We start from the raw sequence: 17,736 nt of genomic DNA, 5'->3' as shown, positions 1-17,736 counted from the left end.
TACCATACGTATGCCAAGTGAATATCACACTGTCGCATACAGTGGCGCCGGAATAGTGAGTGATCCACAGGAAGAAAGCTAGCGACAGGCATGTGGAGCGGTCTTTCGGGGAACTTTTGAAAGCAGACGCTTTATTTTTACGGTCGCCATCGGTTGAAATAGAAACAAGATAGAAGACCTCGTAAAGGAACTGGAATAGCTACATGGGCCACCAAAACCATATATTGACTTTTGTTTAGTTTCACACTGTTGTATACACACGCAATAATGGCACGAAGAAGGTTCTCGCGGTTCAAGCGGTTTATACGGTAATTACAAATGTTAGATTTTTAATTATATACTAGGCGATTTCGAACTATTTAACAAGAGTTGAAGAGTTTGCTTAACTTTTAAATTGTCAGATGCAATTTGGTAAATGTATGCACAAGAATAATGAATTTAGCAGCAGATATGCCTTTTTTTTCGTATTGAAAATGTAAGTTTAGCCACCAATCTTCTATTTCTAGGAAGAAAAAGCCTTGATCTAGTTGATGTCGTCAAACAAGCCATCGATAGCCGAGTGCGACAGAAGGGAATATTGCTTGATGCTTCGAATTATTTTCAGACTATCGACCTTGAAAGTGAGTGATCCATTGCGTGTTCTGATCGCAGGTTTTTACACTTCGTTCTATACAATGGGATAATTTCTATATAGCATGTATTTGTAAATACATAACCAATACCACATTCTCGTGAAACCATGCCGACCTTATGAATAGTTTATGATGAAGATTTAAAGATAAGAAAATGAAGATTTTCTGACCGTTTAGGCTGGTGCACTTCTAGCAATTTAAAGGGACTTGTACTAAACGATTTATAAAATACAGCGCGAAAACGGAGCCCATCCAAATTCAATAGGTAATACGTCGTACCGTAATATGCAATGCCGCTACATTAATCAAATGTTAACAGGTGGGTGCGAAACTTCAGGGAAATAATATGCTTGCGTAAGACCAGAAAGAGGACGCCTTGTGGTTTGAATCGCTCTAAAAAAGACACACCTAGGAAACATAGCATTTCCTATTACGAACCGCAAGTGGGGAAATCTTTTCCTGTTTCATCTCGATCTGAAAAAATCTACTGGAAAATATAATTCATTTTGTGAAAGTAGAATCCCATGAGGAATTGGATTACGGTGAAAAATTTCCTCACAGGTTCCTTCAGCTTGTTTTCCCTTTGTGTATTATTAATGATGGTGTTCTGCACCGTTGTAGGCCTTCACATTTCAAAAGCTGTATGATTCTCGTGTGTGTCGCTTCGCTTTTTATAACAGCTAACCAGTCATATATACTTATTCTCTAAAAGCTATTACTTCTAAATACTTTGCTAATAGCTTCACTACGAAGCACTCTCTGTAGGAATCAATTAATTTTGCCCGCCAGCGGAACAGACGCTTAATTTAAAAACTTACATCCACTAACCATTAATGTTTCTATAGTAATTCCCAATTTCTTGGGTAACTATCTCTGCTTACCGTTTACAAGCTATACATTCTTGTAGATTCGTGCTTAATTTTGTTATTAAAAAAAGGCAACGACAATGCATGTTTACCTGTTTTTTTAAAGGGCTTATTCGCTGTTATTTAGGTCCGTAACGATGAATATGATCCGTACTAAATTTTACCAAATGTCTGAATCTTTGACAGCATTTGAAGTACATTTTTAAAAATTCCATATTCTTACATTTACAATTTTAAATTTTTTTTCCAAAAATTCTAATTACGAGTATAACTAAAAATAATATTTTCGGTATATATCGGGCATAGCTAAAATATACATCATTAAACCGTTTTCGGTTTAAGCATCGAAAAAGCCTTCAATTGGTCCCATAATAAAATACCGTGTAGTCATTGAAGATAGTCCTCACTGAAGCTTTTTGATGAATGAATCTAAAATTGCAAATCATACGATAACAAATGTGAGGGTCTATTGTAAAAAGACGGATTTTTTGCGACGGTGAACTGCGATAATCCTATCAATTCTTTTTGTATCGTCCTCACGCCAGATTAGGTGATTTCTTTTTTTTTTTTATTTGCGGTCATTTTTCAACAGTCGAACTACTTGTACCTCATATAGCACTAATAAGTACCTCTTAGTCGGTGCTATTCATGCTTCATTCGCCTTTTTCATGGCGTTTATCTGCATGGATCTCTAAATCATCTATACGATACGTCGACAATTTCTTACAAGTTATACGAAACAAATCTAAACGATTACTTATTTCATTTTATTCTCTATTTATTTTATTTTATTTAGTATCTCATCTCATCCTCAGTTCCACTATTTGCTAGCGAAGACATTGGCACTTCAATTAATCTCCAAACTTCTATGCCCATAAAGGCTGTCGGCTATTCGGGGAGCGCAGGCCAACGTTGGTTACCGTCAAGTATAATAACCTAATAGAAGTCTAACAAGATCAACATTTGACAGTATGAAACTGGTAACCACCCCGCCAAAAAACAAACGGTGTTGTATTGTAACTAAATAGTTCACCGATGATCAGAATATCTTATCTGCGGAGTATGTGCTTATACTGTGCCCTATAGACACGTACTGCCGGCTGTAAGGCTTCTATTACAAGGATGCTATGTACTGTCCTGCGAAATTAAGATACAATTTTTTTGGAGAGTATTGCAATTACTTGCCTAGAATTAATGAGCATGCTTTAATTATCGCCAGTCTCTAAGGTCAATTAGGGTGTCGCGTGCCTATCGCGGCGACAGGGACGCTTCACACACAACTGATATAGATCGCTGTTTTATCTATGCATGCCGTTCATGTCGATAAGTTAGATCCAGGTAAAGGTCGGTACGTTGAGATGAAGTCGATGCTCCCGGACAAAACCCTGTAGGTCAAGTAGAATCAAGACCGGCAAGTATGTTAGGATTTTTTTTCAGTATAATTAGCTTACATCTACGTTTGGTTGCAACACGTAGAACCAAAACAGCTCAAAGCTCGCGACAACATCCACAACAACGCGGAAAATGGCAAAGACAAGAAACGTTATTTTACAATTCGAAGCCCTACGTTTCTTTTGGCACAGCATCCATTTCTATATGTAACAATTGCCGTAGCCTAGATGAAGCACACAGCTGCAGTCACTTCAATGACTTCTGCTAGGTGTTGTTTCGTCGGCGAGCTGCACGCAGCTACAAAACTTCCCGTTGTTATTTAAAGTAATCCTCCGTGCTCCGTCCCCCCGTGGATATAGTTAACAGCAGCAATAGTAGCTCTAGGCACACTTATCATTACTTTACTGGCTCTGCCTTCATCACCCCTGTACGACTAACTCGCACTCGGCAGTCTGCTTGTCTGTGGCCCTTTGCTTTACTTTATTCAACACTCTACCATTCATCCTCAATTTCTACTGTTCATTTGTCGTTGTCATCGTGAACATTTGCTGTACCTGTCGTTTTTTACTGTCTTTGACAGCGATCCGAAGACACATGACGGCACGAAGCGCCATCTCTCCGCCCCCTTCTTGTAGCTTATAATTTGTTCAACTCTACCCTATTGCTACCTTCCGTTTTGTCTCCCATTCGAAATTTTCAGCCGAAAAGGCTCGCCTTTTTCATAATTTGTATTTGTTGCTGTCCAAGCTACCGCAGGAACAATAGTGATAGCAACAAGAGTCTCAGTAGCAGCCACCTGCCCCAGCAATAGAAGCGCCTCCAGAAGCTCGGCTCCAGAGGGCCGGTCGCCACATAGAAAGGGGTCGAACTGGATGCACTTCGAACGAATGGTGGCATCTATTTTACAATGTCTCCCAAAAAACGGTATTCGCATCGGCATATACGTAGGGGCGCCCTGAAGGCGCCGACATCAGACGACAATCCAGTCGGCTAGACCATGCAAGTTTTTCACTAACGACAAACAGATACTTAGCTACCCAGCCATGTAGCGTTCCAACAGCCCAAGAACCGATTATCGGGACACTGGGCGACGTTGAAAACTCAAGCAACGAAACGAGAGACAACAGCGATCGAAACGGAAGTGAAGCCAGTGGGTCTGCAGACGAGGGAAGCATCATTTCAATCAACAGAAAATCGTCCTTCGAACAGAAATACACGGCAGCAGAAGCCAAGACTGTAGCACAGTGACGAAGTGATTTGAAGGACCTAACACCAGCTGCTGCTACGGAAGTTCATAGACAAGGCCTCGTCGCCATGATTTTTCGTACATGTTGTAGTTGTAACCGCTGCTTCCTTTGATAGACATTCGGCGACAGTGTGCTTAGAACTATAATACAACTATCACGGTACGCGGACGAGATGACGGTGAATGGCAACACAGCCAGCGCATACGATGACAGAGTTTCAGCACCTTAACGTGCCCCACCCATGACACCACCTCATTTGCGTGGCAGCGGCGGTTAAGGGCAGGCCGAACTGAAACCAACAACTCTGAAGATAGCGGTACCACTGACTATAGAAGACGAAGCTGGCAAATAAGCGGAATCCGAAGAGCAGAAAGAGTGCTACTGATGCTCGTGGGGACGTGGATGATAATGCGGACAACGTCTGACGTAGTTTTGGCGAAAGCACCCACTGCGTGACAGAGTAGCCGCTGCATAGAAAACCTCGTTTGGCGCTTAGCAGTCACGAGCTACGGGGGGAGCAAACCGATTATGGATTTTGGTCTATTTCTACTAATAAACAGATACCTACTAGGTGGGTTAGCTGAAGGCAGATAGTCGCTCTCGCCGTCAGCAACCTGCATCGCTTAAGTTTTACAGCGGAGCGCTGCTATCAAGTGGCGAAGGCGATTTTTCATGTGTTCAGTAGCAAAGCGCTCGTTTTTCTGAGACTGTCTCTGATCGAGCATATGGAACGGGTATGTGCGCCCTACAAAAACGCGAGGGGGCCAGAACGGTAGGTAATTGGCGGTAAGGAAGGATCGTTGCAGGTGGACAATGAAACGAAGCAGCGCAGATGTCTCATATAATACAAGTGCCAAGATTGGTACTGGCACCAGTTTCACTGGCACCAAACCTCGCTACCACAGCTATTGTCCAGCCAGCCAGCCAGCCAGCCAGGTAGCAACGTAAACAGGCCCCAGCGAGTACCGTCAATCGGATTGCTGCCCTGTAAGTAACCTGAATTAGGTAACGTTTGTGCCCTTTGAATGACGTCGAAGACGACGGAGTTGAACATAGTCGCCAGTTTCAGAGTTTCAGAAAGTTAGAAAACGAAATCGAACAAAGATAGAGAAGAATAGTCCGAACAATTTAGAACTCCGCTATGGTCTATATTCGAACAGAACAGAGGGAAAGTAGCGCGACCGTGCTCGCGTGAAGGTTCTATCCAATCGACTATCCTCTGTTCTTTTAAAGCTTTGCCATCTCGAGGATAGTAAAAAGATTAGACGTATTTCCAAGACTCGGACTATCAACGCGACCTTATTTTACGTATAAGCGCTCTGCCGCTGAGACCTACTGCCGCTGTCGTGAAGACTAAGCGGAGGTAACGAAGACTATATGCTACGCCAGTTGCTAAACTTGCTGGGGAAATGGTAACCATCGTTTCTATTTTGATACCTCCGTGATTTCCTTGCCTTCTTTCAAGGACACGCGTTTTTCAGCTGAACTGAAACTATGGCCAAATAAACCATATAACTAAAGGATGATTAATTTATAGGTAAAATCAGAACGAAGCCAGCAGCAAAAATAAATATATGGCCGTTAATACTATTCAGTTGCGAGTGAACGAAAACCAGATAAAACTGACACATGTTAAAGGAAAAGAGGATAAGCTTTGGCAGCGTTCCGCCCTAACCTAATATCCACCTGGCTCTGTAGGAACCCCTAACCACGTTAGCTAATGATCAAGGCTAATTCTATTGCTGACTGGTTCTATATATGGCGGCGGTGAGCCGTGTCTTCTGGTCCATGTGGTTACGGCCGTCTCTCAAACCCGTATAGAGCAATAATCAAATTAAGTATTTACATTCGATCTTATCGATGGCTGTGACCACCAGAGGGTGCTCTATTCCCTATCAACTTGTTTAATCTTGTACACACAAGACTACGACGATGACGACGGCGGTGTTCGCGATGCTATCGTTTATAACTCATCTTTGAACGTTTGTTGCCGTCTGGCCTAATAACGTATCACCCTTCTGTTCTCGTCATGGTTCTGTTACGGCCTGAGGTTGTATTCTGACTACAGAAAAATACGTTAGTTTGAGCGCAACAGCTAAATTACTAACTTCGCAGCGTTTGAGTGGGGAAAATTAGTAATCCCACAAATTAGCATTTTCACATGGCATTTGTGGGTGCGTCCGATAATGCATCTGAACAGCTGGTAGAAAAAGTTCAAGATATCTGTACTAAGGTAGCTCTTACGGTGGGCTCTTAAGAGCACCTATCCAATGTACAGAGAAATAAACGTGAGTCCTCTCAGTGGAACTGTTTGGTATCGAGGGCAACGCAAAGTTGGACATCTTTTGCCTGAATCTGATGCTTCAATTTGTGCTTCCGTAAAGTGCGTTGGTCAATCTTGTTTAGATTAGTTTCCTATGTACGGACCTATTAACCTCTACAAACACCAGCTAAACGTCGCTGCAAAGGGGGGCAGTATAAGCAAAACTGGTAAAGTACCACCTTGCAGTTGAGAAACACTGCAGAGCACGTCCACCCGTAGATAGTTATCTCTCGTTTTTTTTTTTATTGAATTCGAGTGTTTATGTTCAGAAAGAGAATTCAGAAAGAGTTTTAAAGGGTTTAACCAGTAGCTGTTTTAGTATTCCACACAACGTTAGAACGCACTTTCAGCGTGCAGTCGATGCGCATTCCTTAATGCTATACTGCAGAGGTGGTTTCGACGACTTTTATTGTAACAATATATATATTATATAATAGCTTTACATATATATATATATATATATATATATAATAGCCGAGGGTGAATCCTGAGTAAAGGCGTAATCAAACAAGTTCCTCTAATTGCCGCTACTACAACAGGATGCCCTGTTGGCTTAAACGCAGTGTTCAACTTTTTAGGACCAGAAGACCATTCATTACAGATACTGAAATTGTCTTGGAGTCACAATTGCAGGTGCAAAGCCAGTTTTACAATGATGTATTGTGCGATACTCAAAATTAACCTTTACGAAGGTCTTGCGGTTCGACCATATCTACATCTCTGCATTTTGACAGACTTATATGGAAAAGTACATAAATACTATTAAACGACAGCCGAAATGTTCAAGGTGCTTTCTCCAGCTGCGTTGCATAGAAGGCCTGTTGGTTCCTTTAGCGTATGCCCAAAGGTATTTCTAAAACATCTATCTACCTCAACTTTGTAGGATACGAAACTTTGACAGAAAACGCACTCTGTAATGGAGAGACGTTAGAATCAACTCGAATAAAACGATTAAATAGCTTATATTGACAGAACTTCGTATGCTTCTCAATTGGTGTTTTTCTGTAACGCTGTTTTTCAGTGGTCCTACCACATAGCCGCATTTGCTGCATTATACAATATCCCTGTTCTAGCATTTCAATAGCATTGCATTAGTCTTGCTTGCCAAATTACGCTGATTTAGATGTTCAATTTTTTTTATATTATCATGAATTCTACCTATGAGCCCTTTCTTCATATACGAATCTTAATGGAGGAAAATTTCACAATAGCAGATAAACGTCATAACGGTAAAGCATGGTCTTCATAATGCATACATCCTTCACTTCGTTAGAAAACATGTTCGACCATTGTGCCTTAACCATCTTATAACGGGTGCCCTATATCGCTTTATCGGTTATTCCCGGTTCCTAAACCCTATTAAGCTATCATTACGTTGCCGACTGCCGGTTACTTTTCCAAAAACAAACTATTCTAACTTTCAGGACTCACGAATATTACGACTCTTCTACGAAACTTCGTATAAACCTCACGTATTTGTAGAAAATAATAAAGCAAATAACACAGATTTTACAAAAATGCTAACAGTTCACACACAATAGCATTCACAACTCCATCGTTCGAAATAGAAAGTTGATTTTTTTTTTTTTTTAAAAATAACTTCGTATTGATGTTAATATATATTACATACGATTATTTTCTTCCCCACTAATTTGGAAAGGTTAACCGTAACGAGACGATTTGTCTTCTTGTGCATTTCTGAAGGGTTTATATTGGGAAATGGTTGCTCTTAAGCTAGATTTGTCCTTCAGTGAGCGTTCTAAGTAGTACCTTTTGTAAGAGAGTTGATTTTTGGCAATCCTATTCTTGATCGTAAATGTTTAATTTATGCATGCGCCAATACAGTGTATTCTAAGTAAAGTGGCATTAAGTGTCCATAAAAAAAATGTCTGTTTGTAAAAAAAATCATAAAATAAAATATCCGTCATGGATCCGTCCGGCATAACGCATTGGTATAGTATCCTGTTTAGGACGCTTTCAACAGCCGATTCTCGAATTATATCAACTGCTGCTATCAAACGCTGCTTGAAACCCTGTCAATACATCATCGTTTCATTACGTATAAAAGTATATATAATTAACCTATAATTAACCTTGCATTTCAACACCCGAAGGCAATAGAGAAAGAAGCCTATGCTCGATATTGTAGATGGGGTACACCGTGAATGTACAAACATATTCTTAGAAGCTGCGTACGCAACAGACGATGGGTAGTGTTGTATCTGACTGTCTTTTTCACGGGTTTGCACGAAATTGTACAATAAGATAAATGTAGCATGTTCCATTGAATACGTGTACATATGTGTTGCTTTTACGAGCCACTGCGATAATTCCTTGACTACATTATTGCAAACACACGTTAATTTGCAACTTCTTACGTGGTTACTTCATGAGCGTGCCATGGTGTCAGTCACTTACATTCAGACTTCGGGTGAACGAATGTGCTAGGCCTAGTGAGCCGGACTGATGCTGCATAGCGCTGATCTTCTAGTGGTGGCCTTGCGGTCCTGCTTAATATTTTAGTAAGCGAAACAAAGCTTTCGTGATTGTGGCCTTTAGCCGTTCAGCCGCTTACGGTCCAGTTCGGCCAGCTCGGTTGTTAACTCTAGTAATGTTTGTGGCATATTGCCTGATATTTCTGAGGCGGTTGGCCGCGGTGACCTAGGTCGAAAACGGTCTAAGCCTTCAATATCTTGCTTCTCTAACATATGGGCGGATAGATTTGGATTTGCATGCTTGCGCAATTTACGCCGCAGTATAGGGTCGTCTGTTCCTGTTCACATGAAGATGCCGATTAAATAAACACCTGGTAAGCACTGCAGAACAGGATTCCTTCCGCCTACAAGTCACCACTGGGCGGGTTATGTCAATCGTGTTATAGTAGTGGTCAAAGTTCGAACGGGCACAGACAGACTTCGTTTCGCGCTGAGAACCAGCCAGCCGTCTATCTAATAGAATGCCCAATGGTGATTCCAGACGTAAAAGTCGAAATATAGGAGCGATAGTTACCTATGTCAATCTATTTGTATCACTATATGAAACCTTCATCATATTCTAAATCTGCAGCAGAAACACAAATAGATCGAGTTGCTTACGCGTTCGAGACGCGTGTACCGTACATATAGATAACTTTGCAAAGTCTTTTTTCCGGCATAACTTTTCAGACAAACTTTTATCTAACGAATTCGCACGATCCGTCTAGACGATGTCGGCTTCGGCTATTTCGCAATTTCCAATTTGCAACTTTTCTCATCAAAAGCGTCCCCGTGTACGATAAGAGACCAACTGTGGAAATTAATTTCCATTGATTCACAGCAAACAGCGTTCCCGTGTTTACGACTGCATTGGCTGTGGCTCTAACTTATAATAGACTTGATCGTCGGTTAACAGCTATGGAATACTAACAAGACACGTTTTTTCCTGAATTATCCTATCTAATTTTAGTTAGTCCGTTTAAGAAAGCGTACAAGTCGACGGCGGATGAAAGGTTCCGTAATGGCGCCTTTGATTCATCATAGTAATCAGATTAGGTAAGTGGACAGGAAATAACTTGAGAACGGAAAAAGTCTTTAGCCTATTAAGTGTAGATTTAGTTGCTAGTTACAGTTTGAACTTGTGTGTACACGAGCTTAAGGAAAATTACGAGCCACTTAGAATTAAAAAACATCAGTGTTTTTTTTATATCATTATGATCATCATATAATATCAGTGTCATACTTTTACTGTTTGTTGGATTAATATATTGTTTAGTGCTGGGCAAAGTTACCCAAATAAGAGCATAAATATTATCTTTTTTTAGGGGTATATATGTAGATATACTTAAAATTTCGCATTCTACTGTACTGTATAGTTAAATGCGGGCCGAGATAAGATAGGGGTATAGACAACGAATCAGTAACCGGTATTTCAGCTTTCGAATAATATATGTTGCTCGATCAGCTTGCTAGCAAATTAGCTACTCCATTGCTTATAAACGACCCACGGTATTGAAAGTAGAAATCATTACTCACGCCGTGATAATAAGGTAATTATTTTTTTGATTATAGGCTGCAATCGCAAAATTAAATAACACCATAATTACAGGTAATATCATTATTATATGAAATGTAGTCGAACTTAACCTACGCATGTTTCATGTAGCTTGATAGTTACTTAGATATTTCCAATCAGCGAAATGATTAGACGGAAGGATCCACCAAAAAACTAGGTTCCCTCACATAAGTTACGGCATAGTCGCGCCACGGTGACTTGCATCCCAAGGTCGTTAAGTATTAAAAAGGAGTGAGAGGTCAAAAACAGCGGGCAAAAGGAAGGGCTTGTTGTATAGAGTTGAAGAGGGTAGAGCTGGGCACTGATGTGAGTCTTGCGCCGCTTCAGCGGGGTGGACGCACGAGCGAACCGGATGTAGGACGGCTTTTGGCTAGATACTGCCTACGCCGGAGCATTTGAGCTGATATAAAGACAGGTTATTTAGCATTAAACGACGCGACCAGGTGCCCGAGTACCAAAGAAAAGGCTCATACAATGCCTAGTGGCTTTTCAGCCCTGGTTTGGCCTCGTTCGCTGGTCAAATTCGAACCCGAACGTTGATCGACCACAGCCGTTGCTAGGTGGAATAGAAGCTATGTGCTTTAAGCCTAGTATTGACGTTCGTGTATTTTTATAGTTCAAAGCTGGGTTGACTTTTTTTTATTTGCTGAGACATATTTTTTGGTCAATGTTTCATTTAATTGACGCTGAAAAAGCCCGGCGGTAACTCGACTTTCCAAAGCGCACATAACACACAAGTTCGAAGTTGAATGATCGTTCATATACTACCTCGAGTAAGAAAATTTATACGAATGTCACCCTCAGGTTAATGATTAACTTCGCAAGTATATCTTGAATTATGTCTAAGCAACCAGTTTTGCTAATGATTGTTTCTTCACACCACCTCTATATTTCGAGTTTTATCTCCCGTAGACGTTCCATCACACAGCTGGCTTCGAACGTCAAACGAAATTTGTCTACGCCCGGATTAGAGCCTAGACCATCACGTGAGCCTAATATTAGGAGGTAAATGGGTTACCCAGTAAGCCATCGCACTACCTAATACTTACACACTCTATTTGATAGAAGGCAACTCCCGCTCATCCAGTTGACTCTCGTCTACCCATATCTCAAAAAGGTTCAGTGAGTAGTAACAATAACAACGTCCAGTATGGTTATGGTGGACGCCAGGGTGAACCAAGTCAGGAAACGCAGAACAAAAAAGTCCATAAACATCGTGAACAGTATACAGCATCTTTAAGAGAGAGGAAAGGAATCGCGACGAAAACAAGCTCGAATACAAACAGTCATTTAGAAACGTGGAAGAAATGAGTGATCACTGAACGTCAGGCGGCCCATCAGACATTCATCAGAGCACGTCAAAAAAGACGATGGCGACATGATCACATCTAATTAGCTTAAGGAAGAGAGGATCACTGTTCTGGATAGAGAATTAAGTGCTAACTGGCTTTATGAAGCGTACACGCCCGAACCATTTATTTTACTGTAGGGTTTCCGCGGTCTCACAGGCGGAATATGAGATGCAAGAACATACCTAGCGGGCAATACACTACCGTAATGAATGGCAACGTTTCACAGTAGACAGTGCGATCCGGTTGAACTGACAAGTCTACGCGGCTTGCCACTCGACTTGTGGGCCCCAATAATTTAGCTTTATGGACGAGGAACTCAAATTTCATAGCAACGAGGCACGGGTTTTTCGAAAAAAAAAATAAAAGAATTTTTAGACAATTGATTAGTTCATTATATGGGAAGTATTTCTCTATGGCGGACTATTGGACGTCTATTCTATATGACATTTCTTTGTCTCCTTCGATATATGTAGGTGTATAGTCTGTGGAACAAGAAACGTACAATGCGTAATCGGAAATTATTAGAGTAACCTATTGTGGGCAAGCCGAAGATCTTTTCTACGTGAATTTACTTAAGACCGTGATGCATCTTCATGGATTGAATATAATCGGAGTCGAACGTATTTATTGATTAATGAAAGGTTTAATTCTACCTTTCCTAGGTACTGATGCACCAATCGGCGCCATCACTTATATAAGCATGTGTTTATAGAAATATATAAATGCAAGATAAACCACAACGGAGAATCTGTTATCAACTCGTCAGTAACAATGGTCTTCGATGAAATGCGGCTTAAAGCAGAACTTAAGGATAATAAGAATTGAAGAAATTATGAAAAATTCAAAGAAAATCCTATTTACTGTCAGCCATCATACTGGGTTTAAAAATTGGGTAGCGTCTTACTGTACCTATATTTTTTTCCATATGAGTCTGATTTGAATCAGGCCATAATTGTATTCTGTCTATGCGTTTTGTAGCTTGCTAATAACAAGGTTCTACTTGGAAACTATGGAAATCATAATGGCAAGGCTTTTTAGGCTCAAAGCGGTACCACGTATTTACACAAATTTCGGAGATCAAAAATCACACGTAAATCACTTATTGATGGCGTGCAAAGTACTTATTATTGATGATCTCTGCACTGCAATGTATGCCGTCAAGCCTTGATACAAGTTTTTTTTTGTCTTGCCAAAATTCTCTATGTTTTCTTTTTATAGCGACCTTACGATATTAAAGTTTAATTATTGTTCACTTTAGTATAAAGCACAATGTATCTAAGCCAGAAATAAAATAAATTATATAAATAGCCTATGTAAAATGTCTCACATTTTACATACATACATCTAACATATACTAGAGACTATTGACTATATTGGTTTTTCTTGTGGTCATTAACCTTAGCTAAAGGTTATTGTTTTATTGTTAAAATTGTGGAAAAAAATCTCACCTAGACCGATTTAGCAAATTTAGCAGACACACAAATTATTTATTATTAAAATTAAATAAAATGGGGTTAAATTATTAGAGAATGTTTTGGATAGACCCAATTGTAAGCATGGAGTTGTCAATTATCGGTGAAATAACTTGAGAACTTTATATAAGTTAATAGGGAACAACATTTAAAAAGACGTACTTGTGAGATGTTAGTATGGCTATTGAAACAAATTTCAATAGCAACTCTGATGTGATAAAGGACGATTATCATTAATAGTCGTTAATTTAAATGTAGTATCTATTAATTTGTTATTACAATGTTATTATTCGATAGATGTTTCAACATCTATCGCCATTTGCCGTACTTCGTACAACATGGTGTCATACCACCCACTCAGGCTAATACAGTCTTGAGTATATCACCAACTTCATATTGAGTCATCATTCAAGCTCAACTCATACCTGAAGTGTACTATCTCCAGTGCATCGAACACGAGACTATCTATTTTATCAATACCATTTTAAGGGTATAATCCGGATTAGACGAGAAAACTGTGTTGACAGTGGCCAAGCACTTTGACGACAAACTGCTTCTGCCTTAGGATCCGAATCGTGGCTGCGAAGGGCTGCGCCACTGGCCGATCAGGCCAAAGCACGACACTAGCTTAGAATAAGCTAGCAGTTCTTCAGTGATCTTCGGCCGTATCGCCGTGTGTGTGTTAGCTACCAGCTAAAGCTGATATGCCAATATCAACACATATATACATGAATACACATATACACCTTCACACATCGTCACAATACAGGCGTTTAGAGAACGACTGATCCTGCATCATGTTCAGTAGTTGAGGCTAGTTAGGACAGTTGAAAAAGTCACTGCTACTGCTGCGGAAGAAGGATGGGACGAACGTTTGGACCTCAGAACTTCGGGCTAGCTACTGAGACCTCCCAAGAAATTTGTCTATCCTAACCCATTGCAGTTTTTCGCCTTTATTCTGACCTTCAGCATCGGCTCTACTTCAAGTATTATGTTCCTTTCGATACTTGAAGCCAGCGAACTCTACGAAAAGCTTTAGATTCTTCCTTTGCTTTGTAGTTAGATAGCCGAGCTGTCATGTTGCCGTTCTTGTTATGCATCTATACCTGGATCCTTACGCATATAATCTATACATCGTACGCTTAGGCACCATATCCCTGTATGTGTATAACATAATAAATGAACTATAAAAGGTCGCTGTAGTTCGGTATAAGAAAGCCAATCTGCATAGATCTTTTTCGTCGTCTTCTGGGCTCGCATGCACACCCTGTGTATATAGACTATCGACGAGATCAAGCTACTAAGTTCGAAATGTTAATGCCAGGCCCGGTATGTGTGTGCCTGTGTAAGTAGAAGAAAAGTGTTCCGATAGCACTCCTCTCATTCCCTTGATACCCTCTGAACCACGAGGAATGGTTAAGGCTATGAAACCTTATACTGATCGATCTAACAGTTGGTTGTCCTTTTGCCTATGCCATCTTTTCTTTTTCCCTTCTCGTAATGTGCGTGTATACCAACCTTATGAGCAAATAGGGCCACAGGCCACCTCACCCGACCGAATCACCACGAACCTTTTTGTCGCTAACATAAGCGGAGCTAGCCTTTCTTTTCGGACTGGTGTCGATTTCGTCCATCTCACCTGCGTAGTGCATTGTTAGCACCTCCACTTTCTACCTTTCTCTCGATATTTGCCTCGACGAAGACGTTGTCTGCATCAGTGTGTTTTGTCGCTTCATCGTTTGACTGTTTGGCCTGACTGTTACCGTTGCCTGATGAAACTTGCGCTTCAGGCTGCTAAGTTCTGTTGATGTCCATTTTACTTAGAGTTGTCCTGTTCGTGCAGCTACAGCCTACAGAACACCATCGACACCTTCTGTAGAAAGAACTTTTACATTAAGCGAGGCAGACAAACGTAGGATTCTCGCTGGGGATTCTTTCATAACGGATGGACCTAACTTTATTCGTGTTTCATCAAATTTGTTTTGTAGATTGCGGGAATGTCGACACTCTGCTGGAACTTTGAACGATTGACAATCGTTTCTACGAGGGTTAGCAGCACCCTAAGGTGGCACTGAGCAGAACAATGAGCTCGCAACGCCCACTGACCAGAGATGCCTCGTCGATCGAGGGGAGTGAATACACAAATTTCATGTGTTTAGTTGAGATGCGGTCCACTGAGGTCGTGAGTGATACGTAAGATAGGAAGAAGCAGAATTATTCACGACTTGTTTAGATGGGAATACATACACAAAAGATATGTGCGTTGCTGGCGTGTAAGTGGGCTAAGAGAGGCGTTGTAGTGCGTCTTCAGGAATTGCTTGATTTGACAATTATTGAGATACGATGATGTATCTAGGTAGTTTCTGTGTGAAAAGGCTACTTAACATCGGCATTAGCCAAGAAGAGGGTATCTATCAGCCCTAATGGATTGTATTTGCTGATAATGTGAGCGGTGGATGTTTAATGTGTTCATTAATACAATTCTACGAGTATTAGTGAAGGTATATTTACTATAGGTATAATTTTTTTAGAATTCTATCATTCGTGCGGCCTGTACCAATAGGCTTGTACTGTAGCTGATGGTTCTTTTATTTATGTAGCTTTACATGAAAATTTCTGTCAATGACAATGGCTTAGAACTGCCAAATCGCGCGAATGTCGGAGAAGCTAGTAGACTTTAGGGTGGATTGAGTGGGTCGACCTATTTATGAGACTTAGGGCTTATTAAGCGATGATTTTGAACGTGGGAGCGTATGGCTGGCGTCGAGTTCCTTGAGGTCAATAACTTGATAAACAAACCGTCCACTTTGAGATTTGTTATTTCGGATTTCAAGCTATAATCTGACACATCAATCAGGGAGTGGCATGACACAGCGGAAAGCACTTCAGCTTGCTTCTGTAATTGTTTATAGGTAAATCACTAGCTTCTTTCTGGGATAATTTTCAATCTAACAATTTTTCCTCTTTTTTTTTCATCTAGGCTATATGCGCCGCAGTAGCTAAGTTGCTTCGACAGCGAGCCACCGAATTCTTACTTCGAAAACTTCTTCTTTGTCTGCATAAATAGCTTACGGGGCTCATCGTTCGCGAAGTTTTCACCTGCAGCGGTGATGGGGCTGGTAACGTTTACCTATAAGTTGAAAGGTCTGCATGTCGTGACTCGTCAATTTCCTGGGCCTGATCAAAGCACAGTCATTTTTCAAGCTGTGTGGCACTGTTAAAACTGTTGAAGATGCATCGTATCTTCGAATTGATCTAGTGGCAATACACTTGTTCATCTGAACCGATAAGGAGACAACGGGGCAGCAGAAGCATAAAAAGAAATGGACGGATTGCCAACGAACCGGTGCTAAGAAAATCTACCTGACGAGGTAGATCTCTTCTCCTTGCCGTAGTAAAATGCATGTTTCACGCGTCTGTACTTCCAAGTTTTGCATACACCTGCTCGACTGTATCGTGCCCTTGAACATCCAGCCCATCATGAACGTCATATTGTGATATCACCATTACGGCAAACTAAGCTAACCCTGCTGACGTACTGGGGCATTTTGCAAAAGACGATGTATATTGTCAAGCTACATAATAATTGACGGATGAGAAGTTCTAACCTTAGATTGTTTCATGTAAAAATCGAGATGCCAAAATTAGTAAGTTCAACGCGCACTTACCTTAGGAAACGCAAATATAAACAGTATTTACAATAATATACTTTCAAAACGAACGAAAGCAAAGAGAACCTGGAACTGATTACATATATAGCTATATAAGTACATATTATATGTTGTACTTCTGCTAATGTTTCGTCTGCATCAGTGTACTCTCACTATGCCTAACTACCATTTACTTCCAACTAGAACAACACTTAGCTTTGTATATATTTGTTGAAATCAAGAAAAACTTTTTCATCAAAACTTTAATAAAGTAAAATTACTGATGTTTCGGACGCGTCTGTTTGCCTTGGGCACTTTTCGCCGCAAGTTCGAGCTATTTATCAGTTTCCCGTATAGACAGCGGAAGCTTTGAATAGCGAAACTACTGGAAGACTGTCCCCAAAGTAGAATGTTCCTTTAGTGCGTTGTCCTTTATAAAAGCACTCCCCCTGGCCCAAAGGACTTAATCCTTACAAGGCCTGTTCAGGCTTGTGGGTTGTTTTAAAAGATTCCGGTATAAGATTACACAAGCGTTATAAATTAATCGAAGCATACATCTTTATCTTCCTGGCAGCCTAAAATTCAGAAATGAGCATTCTATGACAATAACTAGATATAAATGAAAATTTACACGAAATGCGTAATCAAAATGAATATCCAAGTGTGTTATAATACTGATTTTTTAATGTGTAGCATTTACTTTAAGAAGAGTTTCATTAGTGAGTACCTTCGAAGAGATATATCCGGAGACA

General features: G+C 40.5%; 1 long non-coding RNA gene across 2 annotated transcripts in view; it reads left to right on the top strand.

The window, feature by feature from the left end:
• LOC147754547 (uncharacterized) overlaps positions 1-17,369 on the top strand; it is a 63,626-nt gene extending 46,257 nt beyond the window's left edge. Inside the window, exons 4-5 of one of the 2 annotated variants that reach the window (XR_015317076.1) lie at positions 15,323-15,607; positions 16,315-17,369. This is a non-coding gene — a long non-coding RNA (uncharacterized LOC147754547). Of the gene's footprint in view, positions 1-15,322 lie in introns of both variants that reach the window. The other variant, XR_015317077.1, reaches the window with a different exon arrangement.
• Positions 17,370-17,736: the final 367 nt, after the last annotated feature.

The sequence above is a fragment of the Varroa destructor genome, unplaced genomic scaffold, assembly GCF_002443255.2.
Source record: "Varroa destructor unplaced genomic scaffold, Vdes_3.0 BEIS01000007.1, whole genome shotgun sequence".
Lineage (NCBI taxonomy): Eukaryota > Metazoa > Arthropoda > Arachnida > Mesostigmata > Varroidae > Varroa > Varroa destructor.
The sequence above is the reverse complement of the archived record's forward strand: the minus strand, read 5'-3'. Positions and strand labels throughout refer to the sequence as shown.